This window comes from Armigeres subalbatus, unplaced genomic scaffold (genome assembly GCF_024139115.2).
Source record: "Armigeres subalbatus isolate Guangzhou_Male unplaced genomic scaffold, GZ_Asu_2 Contig937, whole genome shotgun sequence".
NCBI lineage: Eukaryota > Metazoa > Arthropoda > Insecta > Diptera > Culicidae > Armigeres > Armigeres subalbatus.
The window spans coordinates 191,804-207,635 of NW_026943741.1; the positions used below are offsets into that span (position 1 = coordinate 191,804).

The 15,832-nt window shown below is 45.9% G+C and overlaps 1 long non-coding RNA gene across 1 annotated transcript in view; it reads right to left on the reverse strand.

The window, feature by feature from the left end:
- Positions 1-1,024: 1,024 nt before the first annotated feature.
- The window catches only part of LOC134204866 (uncharacterized), a 234,955-nt gene continuing 220,147 nt past the window's right edge, over positions 1,025-15,832 (reverse strand). Inside the window, exon 3 of the long non-coding RNA XR_009977997.1 lies at positions 1,025-1,871. This is a non-coding gene — a long non-coding RNA (uncharacterized LOC134204866). The remainder of the gene's footprint in view (positions 1,872-15,832) is intronic.

The following is a 15,832-nucleotide window of genomic DNA, read 5'->3' on the forward strand; positions in this document are numbered from 1 at the left end:
GTGCAGCGGTAAGCTGGCGACAAACGACGTCGTCAGTGCTGGAATCCGCGCCGAAAGCGGGTGCAGTGTTTACATAAATAAATAGCCAGTCAACAACGGCCAAGTTCTCGACGATGGCGTTGGCAGCGGGATCAGTGGCTCGTTCCCACATCGGATTTTTTTTCTCCTCACGCCTCACGCTGCTTATCTCAACGATTTTAAATTTATTTGAATTTAAAATCAAATTTATTCAATTCTTTGCAATCGTTTTATTATCGCCTTCTTTATTGTTCTCTAGGATGGGTCGTGCCCTTGCTGGCCTTGCATTTGCATTGCCGCTCCCGGTTCTGCGTCGCCGGTTGGGTGTTCTTCGTTGAGGATCTTGGCACAGGTGGTATTGGCGCAGGTGGACGATTTCAGAAAATTCCATCGCAATATCGAATGAGCCGAGCCTTACCAGCAACGATTTCCTTCCTGGCAAGTTTGAAGGAAAGAACACATTAATTATCAACTTAAAATTATTCTCCAAGACAACAAAAAAACTTAATTTAGAGACGTTTGTCGTGGTTTTGCTCTGCGGCGGCGTTTTCGATATCAGGACGAAAGTTATTTTAGCCGGGGGTGACGTGGATTGTAATGGATTTTTTTTCTATAGCATTTTTTTTTTCGCAAGAAGTTTATTCGAGATGTTTTTTTTTTCTATAAAGTTTGGGTATAGCCATCCGACACCCACGCAACTAGTTTCAGAATTTCCGAAGTTGTCACAAAGAGGGAAAAATCTGGTAGTGCAAAAAATCGAGACAGGTTGCATATTTCTTAAGATCATTTGATTACGTGTTATTTTGAATATGCCTCTCGGAAAATTACAGCTTTAGAACTGAGATTATTTATTCAGCATAGAACCGAATCTAAAAAAATCAATGAACAAAAATTTAAACGATGTATGAGATAATATGTATCTAATCCGGTAAAGGATTGAACAGTGCGCACTGAGAATACAAAATGCCTTATTTGTTACTCCTTTCCCTCAATCGCTTACCTGTAATTCGTGCAGGAAGTCGGTCTCATCCAGCAGAACGATCCGCACCGCGATGGTTTTCGATGATCGGCAAAGGCAGTACATTGTGGAGTCGTTTTCACTGGCTCCTAGACAGAACAGCGCGAAAACACCGAACTTATTCGTTGACTGAATCAGGCGTTTTCTTCTTCCTATTCCTTCTTATTTTCGAACAAACAATTCTTCACTTGCGAACGCAAAATACAATGATCACACAACTCACAGAGGGGGAAAAAATATCAAATTATGCAGCTTCACGGGCTCCCACTTGCCATTGTCAGGCCGTACCAAGAAGCAGCACCGCAGAGGAAGTCTTCAGAACATGGTGCGGTCCCATCCATCATCACGCCCCGCCAATAATGCTGGTACTGCTGGGCGGTATCTACTTCTTCCAAATGCTGCTGGTGCTGCTGCGTACGTGACTCCCAGTTCCAGGTCTCTCTTTGATTGTTGATTTATCACTTCTTCACCTGCGAGCTGCTGCACACTGTCTACTAGATGCGAAGGATCGCACACATAGTCCAAGGGATCAATCGGTCCTCGATGACGACGGAGACGATGGGGTCGATTGATTGATTGATTGATTGATTGGGGCTTGCGCGGATTGCGGCTTGATGAATTATCCCATTGCGCGCAGTGTAGGGTAGTTGTTGATCGCGGTTCCCTATTCAAGTGCCGGCACTGAGTGGATTGAAAGGCTGCAGATGGTGGAGGGGTTGCTTGGAAGGCTATTGTTTGTCGTAGTGATTAGTGAACTCCCGGCCTTCAGCGGTAATTATGTGCCGGTCCTGCAAGAATGCGAAACCGTGCGATGAGGAATTCCAGTCGAAGTGCCCTGTGAACAAGTGAGAAAAACATTGCGATTAGATCGAGACGTTCTTTGATGAACTGAAAAATAGTAATGGGAATCGTTTGGAATGAGGAGTAGAGAGGAACTCAATTTTATTTGTTAACTGTGTTGAAAGATTATTTGAATCGCAATATTCATTATTAGCGAATGGTGTTTATCAATAAATCGAAACTGAAACATCTGAAAACAACTTATTCATAAAATACGAGGAAGGCAAAAAATAGAACTATTTTTTGGCTGGTAGAAAAATTCATTTGCAAAGAAAAGATAAATAACAGAGAACTAAATCGAGTGAATGAGTCTCTTTACTTCGATAAATTCAAGTCCCTTTGATGATAACTAATAGAAGATATTACAAGCCCATCGTATTTGGATTCTGGACAGTGTCAATTGCAGCATCAAAAGGAGCTTCTTCCAAAAACTTAAAACGTTTCCCTCAAAAACTTGAAAAGCTTCTCCCAGAAGCTTTGGAACATCTTCCGAAAAATTGGAAAGCTTTTTTTCAAAAGCTCGTGAACTTTCTACACAATCTGAATTCGAAAAACATCTCCCAAACAATCTCTAATCTACTCCCGCAAGCTATAGAAGCTTCCCTTAGATATTTGAAGTGCTTCTCACCGTAGCCTGAAAATGTCTTCAAGAAACTTGAAAAGCCTCTTCCACTAGCTTAAAAAGCTTCTCCCAGAAACTTGAAAAACTTTTCCCAGAAGCTTGAAAAGTTTCTCCCAGCCGTTTTAAATAAATGAAAAGCTTCTTCCAATAGCTGGAAAAAGTTTCTTCAAAAGCAGAAAAAGCTTCTTTCAAAAGCTAGGAAAACTTCTTCCAAAAGTTGGAAAAACGTCTTCCAAAAGCTGGAAAAGCTTCTTTTAGAAGATGGTAAAGCTTCCCCTAGAAGTTTGAAAAGCTTCTCCTAAAAGCATGAAAAGCTTCTCACAGAAGCTTAAAATGCTTCTCCTAGAAGCTTAAAATGCTTCTCCTAGAAGCTTGAAAAGCCTCCTAGAGCTTGGTGCTCTAGAAGCTTAAATAGCCTCCTAGAAGCTTGAAAGCCTCCCAGAAGCCTCCCAGAAGCTTCAAGCTTCCCAGAAGACAAGCTCCCAGCTCAAGCTCCAAGCCTGGAAGCCTGGCTTCTCAGAAGCTTAAAAGCTTCTCCACTGAGCCTCCTAGAAGAGCTTCTCCCAGCCTCTCCCAGAAGCTTCAAGCTTCTCCAGAAGCTTCCACCAGAAGCTTCTGGTGCTTCCCACCAGAAGCTGGAAAGCTTCTACCAGAAGCTTGGAAGCTTCACCAGAAGCCTGGTGCTTCCCACCAGAAGCCTGGAAGCTTCTACCAGAGATTGGAAGCTTCCCACCAGAAGCTTGGAAAGCTACCAGAAGCTTGGAAGCTTCCCACCAGAGCTGGCTTCCCACCAGAAGCCTGGAAGCTTCCCACCAGAAGCTTCAAGCTTCCACCAGAGGCTCAAGCTTCCCACCAGGAAGCTTCTGGTGCTTCCCACCAGAGCTGGTGCTTCCCACCAGAGCTGGGAAGTTTCCCACCAGAGTTTGCTCCACCAGAAGCTTCAAGGCTTCCCACCAGAGCTCTGGCTCCCACCAGAGCTCAGGCTCCCACCAGCCTCTGGGCTCCCACCAGAGGCCTGGCTCCCACCAGAGCTGGTGCTCCACCAGAGCCTGGCTCCCACCAGAAGCTTCAAGCTCCCACCAGGCCTGGCTTCCCACCAGAAGCCTGCCTCCCACCAGAAGCCTGGCTCCCACCAGAGCCTGCTCCCACCAGCCTGGCTTTCCACCAGAGCTGCTCCCACCAGAAACCCAAGCTCCCACCAGAGCCTGGCTGCCCCACCAGAGGCCTGGCTCCCACCAGAGCCTCAAGGCTCCCACCAGAAGCTCAAGCTTCCCACCAGAGCCTGGCTTCCCACCAGAGCTCTGGCTTCCCACCAGAGCCTGGGCTTCCCACCAGAGCCTGGTGCTTCCCACCAGAGCTAAGCTTCCCACCAGAGCCTGGTGCTTCCCACCAGGCTTCCACCAGCTCAAGCTTCCCACCAGAGCTTCTGGAAGTTTCCCACCAGAGCTCAAGGCTCCCACCAGAGCAGGCTTCCCACCAGAAGCCTGGTGCTTCCCACCAGAGCTTCTGTGCTTCCCACCAGCTTCTGGAGCTTCCACCAGAGCCTGAAAAGCTCCCACCAGAAGCCTGAAAGCTTCCCACCAGAGCCTACCAGGCTTGCTTCACCAGAGCCTTGAAAAGCTTCCCACCAGAGCCTGAAAGTTTCCATACCAGAGTTTGAAAGTGCTTCTACCAGAAGCTTGAAAGCTTCACCAGAAGCTTTGAAAAGCTTCTACCAGAGTTCTGAAAGCTTCACCAGAAGCTTTGAAAGCTTCCACCAGAGTTTGAAAAGCTTCCACCAGCCTGAAATTCTTCCACCAGAAGCTTGAAAGCTTTCACCAGAAGCTTGAAAGCCTTCACCAGAAGCTTGAAAAGCTTCCAGAAGCTTGAAAGTTTCTACCAGAAGCTTGGAAGCTTCTGGCTCTACCAGAAGATTGGAAAGCTTCACCAGAAGATTGGAAGCTTCTTACCAGAAGATCAAGTTTCACCAGAAGATCAAGTTTCTCCAGAAGACTGTGCTTCCCACCAGAAGACTGCTTCCCACCAGAAGCTGGAAATGCTTCTACCAGAAGCTTGAAAGCTTCCACCAGAAGCTTTGAAATGCTTCTACCAGTTTGGTGCTTCACCAGAAGCCTGAAAGCTACCAGAAGCTTGAAAGCTCTACCAGAAGCTATGGCTGCTCCCACCAGAAGCTTGGTGCTTCTACCAGAAGCTTCAAGCTTCCACCAGAGCTTCAAGCTCCCACCAGAAGCTGGAAAGCTTCTACCAGAAGCTTGGCTCCACCAGAGGCCTGCTCCCACCAGAGGCTTCTGGCTCCCACCAGAGCCTGGCCCACCAGAAGCTTGGCTCCACCAGCCTGCTCCCACCAGCCTGCCTCCCACCAGGCCTGGAGCTCCCACCAGAGCTCCTAGGCTTCCCACCAGAGCCTGGGCTTCCCACCAGAAGCTCAAGCTTCCCACCAGGCTCTGGAAAGCTCCCACCAGCCTGGCTCCCACCAGAGCTCAAGCTCCCAACCAGAGCTCAAGCTTCCACCAGAGCCTGGCTCCCACCAGCTTCCGGCTCCACCAGAGCTCAAGCTTCCCCACCAGAAGCTCCACCAGAGCCTGCTTCACCAGCTTCCACCAGAGTTTCAAGCTTCCCACCAGACTCAAGCTTCCCACCAGAAGCTTCAAGTTTCCCACCAGAAGCTGGAAAGCTTCCCACCAGAAGCTTCTGCTCCCACCAGAAGCTTCAAGTTTCCCACCAGAAGCTTGCTTCTACCAGAAGCTTCTGGTGCTCTACCAGAAGCTTAAGCTTCACCAGAAGCTTCTGGTGCTTCTACCAGAAGCTTCTGGAAAGCTTCACCAGAAGCTTGAAAGCTTCTACCAGAAGCTTGGAAAGTTTCCACCAGAAGCTTGACCAGAAGCTTGAAGGCTTCTACCAGAAGCTTGGAAAGCTTCTACCAGATGCTTGAACGCTTCTACCAGAAGCTTTAATGCTTCTACCAAAAGCTTGAAAGTTTCTACCAGAAGCTTGGAAAGCTTCTACCAGAATGATGATGATGATGATGATGGTCCCGCCACATACCCCTACAAAGGTTATCTTTAAGATAATTAAATAAGATCAATGTAATCGGTTTTGCAAACAAACGATCCGATTGTATATACAGATATAAAATCCAAAATACAATTCCATACTGTACAGCAAAAATAAATTGGTAAAATGAACTGAAGGAGTACATCTAGAATTTTTGTAATCAACAGTAGTGATACATGGAGCTCATCAAAAGCTAAACTTGTGAAACCTCTCGCACAGATTTCAAAAGCTCCGCCAAACATCGCGTTCTTTTCACAAACCAATATCGCAATCTAAAACTCACATGTATCTGAACATGGATCATTAGGTTCGACAACCAAACATCAAAACTTGTGTAACCGCTCCGTCGATAACAAAAGTTTCGGAACAACCGCGAGTACAAAATAATCTACCAGAAGGCTTACTACTAATTCAAGAGCATGATTCAACAGTTCGAAATATGCAAGTTTTTAAATAAATTCAAAATCATTCATATCTGTAATCCGCGCGCGATGCTCAAACTTTTGTAGACTACACAAAGAAAGGTTCAAAATAAACTACGTCAATAAATTCAAATCCATCATCATCATCGAGGCGAACGTTATAGCTTATTAATGCCTCAATAAATAATAAAAATAAAAATGGTCCATAAAAATCATCCGTTGTTAAAAACTTCGTCAAGATACATGTGTTAACGGGTAAAAATTGCCGGGTAGCTGTTCAAAAGGCAGCTTTGACGTGTGAAATACATTGTCTCTTAAACTGTGTTAGCGTGACTGCACGTTTGATGTGTGAAGGCATCGAATTGAAAACATTTATACCTTTAAAAAACAAAGAGTTTTGTGAAGCGCTATACAGAAAATAGGGTGTTCTCACATTATCCGCGTGTCTAGTATTATAACTATGAATATCACTTCCTCTTTCAATTCGATCACACAAATATCGAGGCAGTAAACCGTTTATTACTTTAAAAATGAACACCATAGTCAAGTACACTATTCTTTGCTTCACTGACAGCCATTGTAAGGCGTCCAACAGGAAAGTTGAGGAAGTGAATCTATCACATTTTAAAAATCAAACGTATTATTTTATTTTGTAATCTCGATATTTGTGTTTCGTTAGCCAAGAAAAGGATGGAAGGGCAAAAATCCAGATGATTGAGAGATGATTGATTTATACAAGAGTATTTTGCTACCAATAGTCAAATCGTGTTTTAATCGACAGAGCATTCCATACTTCTTGGCTATTTTCTTGATAACATTGTCAATATGTATGTCAAATTTTAGCTTGTCATCAATAATCACGCCAAGATATTTAATATCGCGGACGCGATCAATTGTCTCATCATCAAGTTTAACAACGACATCCTCATTTACTCGGGTTCGCGAAATTACCATGTATTTTGTTTTATTAATATTCAATTTCAATTGCTTGTATTTCAACCATCTACTTAGAGAGTGTAAATCCTCGTTCAAGCGTGAAACGGCATCTGCTAAATTTTTAGCTGCAATGAATATCACGGTGTCATCAGCAAAAGATTTATATCACAAAATCGTAAGACTCGTCGCATGTCATTTATATACATAATGAATAAAATAGGCCCTAATACACTTCCCTGTGGCACTCCTAGCGTGTTCTCCACGGGACTAGAAACAGAATCATTAAAAGCAGTCCTTGAGATCTGTCAGACAAATAGCTTTCAAACCGATTGTATGCAGATCCCGAAATTCCAAAGCGCTTGATTGTGCTTAACAATAAGGGCCGAGAAATTGTCTCAAAAGCGCATTTTAGATCCAAGAACACAGCAACAATCGTATCTTTACGCTCTACATTTTCCTTCCATTTAGCTAATACCAAGTTCAATGCGGTTTCACAAGAATGACCTTCTCGATATCCCGATTGTTCCGGTATCAGCAAGTTATTTCTATTCAAATACTCAAGCAGCTGGCCTTTTACTACAAGTTCCAAAATTTTCTCTAATGTGTGCAACATATTGATAGGACGAAACTCTTCGGCTTTAATCGTCCCAGCAACTTTTTGAATCGGAATCACTAGAGATTCCTTCCAAACTTGTGGCACGTGCCCAGTTCGTAAAGATTCATTTATAAGGTCCAGCAAGTTGTGTCCGATGACATCAAAGCAGTCTTGTATTACCTTGGCATTAACATTATCGACTCCAGCCGTTTTTCCAATTGAAAAGCAAATATTTTCAAATTCTTCTAATCTTATTGGGTGAAATCCATCAAATCTACAATTAAAATTAATCGGCTGTTTTATTTCGTCAGGCTCATCAACTAACTCAATTGACTGGGTAATCAGTGAGACACTGTTGACGAAATATTGTTTGAATTTATCTGCAATTACTTGTTCTGACTGTTCTAATGTGCCATCGAAGGTTATGGATCGCGGTTTGCTACTATTAGGTTTTAACAAGGATTTCAAAATTTTCCATAACTCTTTGCTGTTGTTTTGATGCTGATCAATTTTCCTCTGAATATATTCGCATCTCGTTTTTTTCAACATATGCGAATATTTATTACGCGCGACCTGATACCTTTTCCAATGAATAGCATTATTACTTCTACAAAATTTTCTGTACAATTTTTCCCTTTTACGTTTGAATCGTAAAAGATCCAGATTGTACCAGCTGTTCGAGTTTTTCAGAGATACATATTTATGTTCTATTAGATTATTGGTACAGGTTTTCAAAACGTCAGTAAGAACAGCTGATTTTTGATCTAACGAACCGACGTTTGATTGAAAATCCACGTTTCTTGCGACAAGACCCGAGATAGCTTGTTTTAATATTTTCTCCAGCACTTTAATTTGATAAGATCACTATTATTATCACTATTATCATCTACGTTAATTACTAGAGTTTCATGATCGGTTATTTTCAAATCACAAATCGTTACCGTACTAACGGAATCGAAATTAGAATATACATGATCAATTAAAGTTCTACTGTGCTGAGAAATACGTGTGTAATCGAAGACCTTTTGTTTCAAATCAAAAAAGTCTGCTAACCGTTTCAAATGATTCGAATTATGGATGTCACACCAATTGATATTAAAATCGCCAGCGAGTATATTTAATTTACTAGGATCTATGAACATCTCCAACCAGTTCTCCAAAATTTCAACAAATCGAAGGTCATTTGAACTGGGAGAGTGATATAAAACTCCATAGTTACCCATCTTCATGCCACGTTCAACTGCAATGCCTAAGAACCAGTTACCATCACAAACTTCGTTCAATTGAAGCTTGAATTGAACCGATTCTTTGACATAAATAGCAACACCGCCAGTGTGCCTTGAATGTGATAAACAAGCAGCTACACTGTAACCCGGGATACTGTACTGTTCGAAAGAATCACTGTCAACGATATGCGTTTCAGATAAAAGACTAAAATGGACGTTTATCTTCTACAAGCTGACGTAATGCAACGTAGTTTGTAGAGAGACCTGCAATGTTCAAATACAAAATATCGAATTTATTTACATTCATACTAGAACTTGGTTGCTATTCATTGAAATGCAAGCTGCTCTTTTGCGATCAACTAATCTTTTATACACTTTGCATTCAGTACTGAATGCTCCGTGTTTAACGTCCAAATTCGTTTTACGTTCTTGATTCATTTTATTACAATTAACACATTTCAATACAGATGACGTGCATTCAGATGTCTTGTGAGGTCCACTGCACTTAGAGCACGCGATAGCGTTTTTGCAATCTGTGCTCATGTGCCCAAATTCTCCACATTGGAAACACCTAAGAATACTAATCTCAGGAACAACAAGGCACCGATCAAACCTTATATTTACTTTCTTCGCGGTCAACAAACAGCTATGACTGTCTTTATCGACTTCAATCACAACGTTGTACTTGTTGTATTTGAAACGAGGATTTTCAAACACCCGTATCACTTTACATCATTGATAGCGATGTCTTCATTCTGATCTTTTAAAATCTGAATGAAGTCATCGGAGGAAAGTTTCTCGCTCATGCCCATCACTTTTAACCTTGGCACCGATGAGGGAACAACAGCATTGTAATTTTCACCCAACTCGCTTTGAATGCCTTCTTTCACAACATTAATACTATATCCTGTTGCACACTCAGCAATAATAGAGCCGTTTTTCCCGTTTCTAAAGTTACTGATTTTGTGTGTTTTTGGATCTAATTTGGTGGTCAAAAATTTCCGAGTATCATCGATACTCTGGTTGGACTCTTTCGGTTTTATCACTATAACCGGACGAGCCTTACGAACAACCTTCACATCATTAGCGGTCGTACTTTTTGTCTTAGCTTTATTACTACTATTACTTTTCATCCCAGTGCACTTCTTCTTAACAATATCCGCGAAACTAACCTTTTCATTAAAAACATCATCAGACGCGTCGTCTGCTTCCTGAACCTTTCGCTTTTACCTCTGGGATTAAGTGCCGACTCCGAAGTCGAACGAGATGAACCTTGCATTACATTCATTGCATCTACTTTACTGCGCGCATCAAATTGTAAAATGAACCTTTCATATTTTCCAACTCATTTCCAATTAAATCCCGGAAAACCAGAGACTGCATTGTCTAAGGCATTTTGTACCTTTTTCCCCAATTGCTCCATCCTGTCTTTCAACGCGATGTTTATCTGAGCAGCAATATTGTCTCGAATACCACCGATCGAATCAGAGAGTGAAGAAATCTTCTTCATCTCTTCTTCCAACTTTTGTGTATTCGAGAACAGAATATTCTGCTCGCCACAACACTGGCTTGATAAACATTGATCACACTTGAACACAACATTTACATTCTCCGTGACCAGCTTTGCCAATGGTTTGGTCATGGAAGTGCACTTGTAGTGGTACACTTTAGCGCAACCACAACCCGAACAACTCATAGGCAAATCGCTGGGCAGGACCCCCATACCGCACTCACTGCACTCAACCATCTCGCTACTACCTTCACACAGCTCAAACGGTACCAATGCAGACGACACAAAACACAAAGAAACAATAAAGGCGCAAAAATGTTACCGGCCGCCAGCTGCTGCTGGGGCAGAAAATCCTTAATTAAACGAAAATAACCAGCAGCGACAACCTGTCGGCTAGTTATTTCGATGCAGAAACCACTTGGGCACGCAAAGGAAATGTATTTCCCGCGGCACTTGATCAATTTCACACGTTAATTGATTTTTATTTATCACTGCACTGCAGAAACAAACTACACCGTTCACCGTTTCACCAAATGTGAAGCTTGAAAAGCTTCTACCAGAAGCTTGAAAAGCTTCTACCAGAAGCTTGAAAAGCTTCTACCAGAAGCTTGAAAAGCTTCTACCAGAAGCTTGAAAAGCTTCTACCAGAAGCTTGAAATTCTTCTACCAGAAGCTTGAAAGCTTTCACCAGAAGCTTGAAAGCCTTCACCAGAAGCTTGAAAAGCTTCTTCCAGAAGCTTGAAAAGCTTCTACTAGAAGCAGGAAAAGTTTTTACCAGAAGCTTGAAAGCTACCAGAGTGCTTCCTACCAGAAGCTTGGAAAGCTTCCCACCAGAGCTTGCTTCCCACCAGGCTTGAAAAGCTTCTACCAGAAGCTTGAAAGCTCCTACCAGAAGCTTGGAAAAGCTTCTACCAGAAGCCTGGTGCTCACCAGAAGCTCTGAAAAGCTTCCCACCAGAAGCCTGAAAGCTTCCCACCAGAGCTTCCCACCAGAAGCTTGAAAGCTTCCCACCAGAGCTTGATGGTGCTTCCCACCAGAAGTTTGAAAGCTTCTACCAGAAGCCTGAAAGCTTCCCACCAGAAGCCTGCTTCCCACCAGAAGCTCTGAAAAGCTCTACCAGAAGTTTGAAGTGCTTCCCACCAGAGCAAGTGCTTCCCACCAGAAGTTCTGAAAGCTCTTACCAGAAGCCTGGAAAAGCTTCCCACCAGAAGCTGCTTCCACCAGAAGTTTGGAAACTCACCAGAAGCTTCTGAAAGCTTCCCACCAGAGTTGGAAAGCTCTACCAGAGCTTGGAAAAGCTTCTACCAGAAGCTGGAAAGCTTCCACCAGAAGCTTGGCCTCCCCACCAGAGCTGGAAGGCTTCTACCAGAAGCTTCTGGAAGGCTTCCACCAGAAGCTTGGAAGGCTCCACCAGAAGCCTGGAAGGCTTCACCAGAAGCTTGGAAGGCTTCTACCAGAAGCTTGAAGGCTTCTACCAGAAGCTTCTGGAAGGCTTCTACCAGAAGTTTGGAAAGGCTTCACCAGAAGCTTGGAAGGCTCTCACCAGAAGCTCTGGAAGGCTTCACCAGAAGCTGGAAGGCTTCTACCAGAAGTTTGGAAGGCTCTCACCAGAAGCCTGGGGCAGCTTCCACCAGAAGCCTGAAGGCTTCCCACCAGAAGCCTGGAAGGCCCCACCAGAAGCCTGGAAGGCTTCCCACCAGAGTTTGGGCCTCCACCAGAAGCTTCTGGAAGGCTCCCCACCAGAAGCTTCTGCTCCCACCAGGCTTCTGGAAGGCTCTACCAGAAGCTGGAAGGCTCCACCAGAAGTCAAGGCTCCCACCAGAAGCTTGGAAGGCTCTACCAGAAGCCTGAAGGCTCCACCAGAGCGGGAAGGCTTCACCAGAAGCTGCAGAACAGCCTACCACCAGAAGCTCTGGAATACCACCAGAAGCCAGCTCAGCCCCACCAGAAGCTTCTGGAAGGCTCCACCAGAGGCTCTGGGGCCCCACCAGAGCCTGGAACACTCCCACCAGGAGCCTGGAAGGCCCCACCAGAAGCTCAGCCCCACCAGGCTCAGCTGGGCTCCCACCAGAGCCTGGGCCGCCCCACCAGAAGCCTGGAAGGCCCCACCAGAAGCCTGGAAGGCTCCACCAGAAGCCTGGAAGGCACCACCAGAAGCTCTGGAGCTTCCCACCAGAGCCTGGAAGGCTCCCCACCAGAGCTCAGCACCCCACCAGAAGCTCAGGCTCCCACCAGAAGTTTGGAGGCTCCAGCCCCACCAGAAGCTCAGCTCCCACCAGAAGCCTGGGAAGGCCCCACCAGAAGCTCAGCTCCCACCAGCTTCACCAGAGCCTGGGCTTCCCACCAGAAGCCTGGAGCTTCACCAGAGCCTGGAAAAGCTTCCCACCAGAAGCCTGGAAAGTTTCCACCAGGAAGCCTGGAAAGCTCCCACCAGAAGCCTGGAAACCTTCCACCAGAAGCCTGGTGCTTCACCAGCTCTGGAAAGCTTCCACCAGAAGCCTGAAAGCCTCCACCAGAAGCCTGAAAGCTCCCACCAGAGCCAGGAGTTTCCCCCACCAGAAGCCTGGCTCCTGGCTCCCACCAGCTGGCCTCCCACCAGAAAGCCTCACCAGAGCCTGGTGCCCACCAGAGCCTGGTGCTTCCCACCAGAGCTCACCAAGTGCTTCCCACCAGGCTCTGCCCCACCAGAAGCCTGAGTGCCTCCACCAGCTCAAGCTTCCCACCAGAGCTCAAGCTTCCCACCAGAAGCCTGGAAAGTGCCCACCAGAGCTTCCAGTGCTTCCCACCAGACTTTGGAAAGCTTCCCACCAGAAGCCTGAAAGCTCCCACCAGAGCTCTGGCTTCCCACCAGGAAAAGCTTCTACCAGCACTCCCCACCAGAAGTTTCTTCCACCAGAGCCTCCCACCAGAGCCTGAAAGCTTCCCACCAGAAGCTCTGAAAAGTGCTTCCCACCAGAAGCTTCAAGTGCTTCCACCAGAGTTTGAAAGCTTCCCACCAGAAGCTTGAAAGCTCCCACCAGAAGCCTGGTGCTTCTACCAGAAGCTTCTGCTCCCACCAGAAGCTTCAAAAGTGCTTCTACCAGAGTCAAAAGCTTCCTACCAGAGTTTGGTGCTTCCACCAGAAGCTTGATGCTTCCCACCAGCTCTGGAAAGCTTCCACCAGAGCCTGGAAAGCTTCCACCAGCTCTGGAAAACTTCTACCAGAAGCTTGAAAAGCTTCCCACCAGAAGTTTGAAAGCTCCCACCAGAAGCTTGAAAGCTTCCACCAGAGTTTGAAAGCTTCCCACCAGAAGCTTTGAAAGCTTTTTACCAGAAGCTCTGAAAGCTTCCACCAGAAGCTGGAAGAGCCCACCAGTAGCTGGAAAAGTTTCTACCAGGAAGCTTGAAAAAGCCTCACCAGAAGCTTGGAAAAGCTTCTGCACCAGAGCTTGAAAGCTTCTACCAGAAGCTTGAAAAAGCTTCTACCAGAGCTTTAAAAGCTTTCCTACAGAAGCTGAAAGCTTCTGCAGAAGCTTGACAAGCTTCCTACCAGACAAGTGCTTCTACCAGAAGTTTGGAAAAGTGCTTCCTACCAGAAGTTTGAAAGCCTCACCAGAAGCTTGCTTCCCACCAGAAGCTGGAAGAGCTTCCCACCAGTAGCTGGAAAAGCTTCCACCAGAAGCTGGAACAGCTTCTACCAGAAGCTGGAGCTTCCACCAGAAGCTTGGAAGGCTTCTACCAGAAGCTGGAAAGTTTCTACCAGAGCTTGGAAGGCTTCTACCAGAAGCTTCTGGAAGGCTTCTACCAGAAGCCTTGAAGGCTTCTACCAGAAGCTTTGGAAGGCTTCTACCAGAAGTTTGGAAGGTTTCCCACCAGAAGCTTCAAAGGCCCCACCAGAAGCCTGAAGGCTTCTCACCAGAAGCTTGGAAGGCTTCCACCAGAAGTTTCTTCACCAGAAGCTTCAAAGGCTTCACCAGAGGCCTGGCCCCACCAGAAGCCTGGAAGGCTTCACCAGGAGCTTGGAAGGCTTCTACCAGAAGCCTGGGGCCTCCCACCAGAGCCTGGGGCTCCCACCAGGAGGCTCTGGAGCCCCACCAGAGCTTCTGGAAGGCCCCCACCAGAGTAGCTCTGAGCTTCCCACCCACCTGGAAGCTGCCCACCAGGAGCCTGGAAGGCTCTCACCACCAGAAGCCTGGGGCCTCCCACCCAGAAGCCTGGAAGGCTCCACCAGAAGCCTCAGCTTCCCCACCAGAGTTCAGGCCTCACCAGGCTACTCCCACCAGAAGCCTGGAAGGCCTCACCAGAAGCCTGGAAGCTGCCCACCCAGGCTCTGCCAGCCTCCCACCAGAAGCCTGGAAGGCCTCACCAGAGCCTGGAAGGCCTCACCAGAGTTTGGGAAGGCTCCCCACCAGAAGCCTGGAAGGCTCCACCAGTAGCTCAAAAGCCCCACCTGAGCCTGGAACCAGCCACACCAGAAGCTTCAAGGCCCCCACCAGAGCCTGAAGGCTCCACCAGAGCCTGGGCCAGCCCCACCAGGCCTCCAAGGCTCCCCACCAGAGCCTGGGCTACCCCACCAGAGGCTTCCAGCCCCACCAGAGCTTGGAAGCCCCACCAGAAGCTTGGGCTGCCCCACCAGAGCTTGGAAGGCCCCACCAGAAGCCTGGAAGGCTGCCTCCCACCAGAAGCTTGAAGGCCCCTACCAGAAGCCTGGAGGCCCCACCAGAGCCTGGAAGGCTCCCACCAGAGGCTTGGAGCTCCCACCAGAAGCCTGGAAGGCTTCCCCACCAGAAGCTTGGAGCTTCCCAACCAGAAGCTTCTGGAAGGCTTCACCAGAAGCTTGGAAGGCTTCCCACCAGAAGCCTGGAAGGCTTCACCAGAAGCTCTGGAAGGCTTCACCAGAGCCTGAGCCAGGCTTCACCAGAAGCTTGAAGGCTCCCCACCAGAAGCTTGAAGGCTTCTACCAGAAGCTTGGAAGGCTTCTACCAGAAGATGTTTGGAAGGCTTCTACCAGAAGATGTTTGGAAGGCTTCTACCAGAAGCTTGGAAGGTTTCTACCAGAAGCTTGGAAGGCTTCTACCAGAAGCTTGGAAGGCTTCTACCAGAAGCTTGGAAGGCTTCTACCAGAAGCTTGGAAGGCTTCTACCAGAAGATGTTTGGAAGGCTTCTACCAGAAGATGTTTGGAAGGCTTCTACCAGAAGCTTTGGAAGGCTTCTCTACCAGAAGCTTGGAAAAAGATACATCGTCATCAAAAATTAACCTTCTCTTACTATAAAAATGTGCTTCTTTAAATATTCTTCTATGCTTGCCGTATTCTAATGGAACTATCTAATCTTTGCTTTCGTTTGTATTTTTTTTCTTTATTAAAGTGATTATTAAGTTGGACAACTTTTTGTTTAATATTCTCAGAGTCTAATAATCTACACTTTAATGTGATTTTTTGATTTTCTTTCAGATGGATTTTTTTTGTAATAAATTATCTGAGGTCATGTTAATAAATTAATAATTCTACTTACATTAGAGACATTATTCTTCTTATTACGTTTTATTTATTTTATTTTATTTTTCTGATTTTCCTTTGTGTCTGGAAATTTAAATCAACCTGAACAATATT